This window comes from Elephas maximus, chromosome 10 (assembly GCF_024166365.1).
Source record: "Elephas maximus indicus isolate mEleMax1 chromosome 10, mEleMax1 primary haplotype, whole genome shotgun sequence".
NCBI classification, from domain to species: Eukaryota; Metazoa; Chordata; class Mammalia; order Proboscidea; family Elephantidae; genus Elephas; species Elephas maximus.
Window position 1 is genome coordinate 25,862,401 of NC_064828.1, and position 3,203 is coordinate 25,865,603.

Sequence of the window (3,203 nt, forward strand, 5' to 3'; positions counted from 1 at the left end):
TTATGCCTTACCTGCGTCCAGTCCAAATCCCTGCGGGACGGTTCCCCGGCTCCGACACTGCTCTTTCTGCTCCAAGACCAGTCACTGCCTCCCGGGGACTTCTCCTACCGGCTGCGTCCCACGCCGCCTGTGGAACCGGCTGGTCCCCCTCCCGGGATTAGTTCAGGGGGGTGAAGCAGCTCTCTGTGCTTGTGCCGTACCTGACTGGTACGCTGGCTCCAGGCTCTGGAAACAATCGCTGCTTCCCCGTATTAGTTCGTTCTCCATTTCTAAATCTGTGTTTTTTGTTCAGGGTTCGTAGATTGTTATGTATGTGATTGAGTCACTTGTTTTTCTGTGTCTTTGTTGTAAGAGGGATCCGAGGTAGCGTCTGCCTAGTCCGCCATCTTGGCTCCGCCGCCTAGGCTGTCATCTTTATGGAAGCTGGTCACTACGTCTTTCCCCTGCAGAGCCATTAGGTAGGTTCAAACTGCTAACCTTTTGGTTAGCAGCTGAGCACTTAACCGTTGCATTACCAATGCTCATAATACAAATTTAGGGACATGAATAGCATTTTATATTTAAAGTATTACCAAATATTTTCAATACAATTTGCAATTTAGAATTTTATGCAATTCCCTTGCATTTAGGGCGAAATAACAATTCCATCACTAAATAAACCATATCATTAGCACAGATGGCTGCACAATGCTGTGCTCCACTGGAGTTTTTTCATTCTCATTCAAGATTATCCTCCCTCTCGTTGGTTCCCTAGTTTTTCCAGGAGTTCACATGACGGTTTCTCAACTTCCGCATGGCCGATTTAAAATCTTCATTCCTCAGAGAGTAGACGATGGGGTTCAACAACGGTGCACAAACAGTATAGAACACAGAAAGGAACTTATCCACGGAAAGTCTGCTAAAGGGCCATATATAGAAATAAATGCACGGTCCGAAGAAAAGAATCACCACAGTGATGTGGGCAGTTAACGTGGACAGTGCCTTGGTAGACTACTGGAGGACCGGCGTTTGACAGTGATCAAAATAATGGCATAGGAAACAATTAAAGCCAGAAAACAGCTCGATGATATAAGGCCACTGTTAGGGTCACAAGTTCCATTTCATAAGTATCCATACAAGCCAGCTTTATCACCAGGGGAACATCACAAAAGAAGCTATCTATCTCATTGGGGCCACAAAATGGCAGATCTACTGTAAAAGCCAAGTGAATCACAGAATGAAGAATGCCCACAGCCCAGGAAATTGATACAAAAATTATACATAATCTCCGGTTCATGATTGTACTATAGTGCAGGGGCTTACATATGGCTATAAATCGATCATATGCCATAGCTACAAGCAATATCATCTCACTCCCAACAAAACTGTGAAGAAGGAATATCTGGGCTATGCAGCCCTCAAAAGGGATAGTCTTGTGCTCAACAAGAAAGTCTGCAAGCGTCTTGGGGGTGGCAAAGTTAGACTGACAGATATCAATGAAAGAAAGATTACTGAGTAGGAAGTACATAGGAGAGTTTAAATGGGAGTCAGAAGAAATGATAACAATAATCATGATGTTGCCTAGCACAGATGCCACATACACTATAGAGAAGATTACAAAAAAGAAAATCTGAAGTTCCCAAGAATCAGAGAGTCCCAGCAGCACAAACTCAGAGACCACTGATTCATTTGTGTGAGCCATGTGTCCAATGCACAGTCACCTAAATGAAAGAAAGTCAGGAGCATATCACAATGATTCACAACAGAATATAACTAGATTATATAAAAAATAAATATAAGCTTTCAGTTGTCAATTCAACTTAATGAAATATGGATATCAATTGACTGCTATTTAAATCCCTATGAAGATGATGGGAAATGGGAGAAGGGTGGGGAAAAAAGGAACAGATAAGGCTCCTATTATAACTAAAAAGGTAAGATACACATATTGAAAATTAATAATATGAAATCAGAAATAGGTAGATATGAATGAGTGGTACATCAACACCATAAATATTAGCAAGATGAAAGAGATTACTCTGTGCTAAAATGATGAGGTATCATGGAGTAGGGATTATTTGAATTAAAACTTTTAATAGTTTGGAATTTACCAGACAAAAATGAAAGAGAAGTCTATTTCAAGCAGAGGAAGTAATAGGAAGAAAAATACAAAAGTAAAAACGTGGAATACATTTACCTGGAGGACAGGATGCATGTTAAGAAACAATAAAATTTAAGTTGGGAATGGTAGATCAGGATGTAATTTGTGGATATAATTTGTCTTGAAAGCAAGGCTAAGTAGCCTTGATTAATGGTCTTGAAATAAAGAATCACAGACTTGTGTTTTAAGAAGTTTATAACAGCAAGTTGCCATATTATTGAGTGAAGGAGAGAAATTCTAGAGACAATGGTGATACTCTGAAAGTTTCTGTGAAGGTCAAGAATATTTCTTTTCATCCAATTTTAATCAAATTCACCTTCTGTCACATTAAAAAAAAAAAGCTGAAAACTCATGGCCATCCAATCGATTCTGACTCACAGCGGCCCTATAGGTATAGGACAGAGTAGAGCTGCCCCCATAGGGTTTCCATGGAGCAGGTGATGAATTCGAACTGCCGATCTTTTTGGTTAGAAGCTGAGCTCTTAACCACAATGCCACAAGGACTCCTCTGTCACATGAAGACCAATCAGTTATGGATGAATCATCTATGCATCAGTCTATTTGTTCTTACCTTGTCTTTTATGTCTCCTTAAACACTCCTTGGCACACTTGGATTTACCAAAATCCACAACATCTTTCTGAAACCCTGGTGGCGTAGTGGTTAAGTACTACGGCTGCTAACCAAGAGGTCGGCAGCTCAAATCTGCCAGGCGCTCCCTGTATACTCTTGGGGGCAGTTCTACTCTGTCCGATAGGGTCGCTATGAGTCAAAATCGACTTGATGGCAGTGGGTTTGGTTTTTTTGTTTTCGTATAACGCCTTTCAGGAATGGTCCCTTTTGAAATGCCCCATAAAGCTTAAATATACTTGGTAAATTTTGAACACATAAAACAGTCTCAAAAGGAAAAAGTTAAGTACTGTGTAAATTGCCTCTGGAATATTTTTTTGACATTTTGCTTAACACAATGGGCAAAATATGAGCACTTGGTGCAAAAAGAAAATCGTACACCAACTTCAGTTTTTAAAGAAACATATTAGACGTTACCTGTGTACCCACTGATAC

At 40.4% G+C, this 3,203-nt stretch overlaps 1 pseudogene; it reads right to left on the reverse strand.

Annotated features, from left to right (window-relative positions):
• Positions 1-750: 750 nt before the first annotated feature.
• On the reverse strand, positions 751-1,681 carry LOC126083928 (olfactory receptor 4K1-like; annotated as a pseudogene).
• Positions 1,682-3,203: the final 1,522 nt, after the last annotated feature.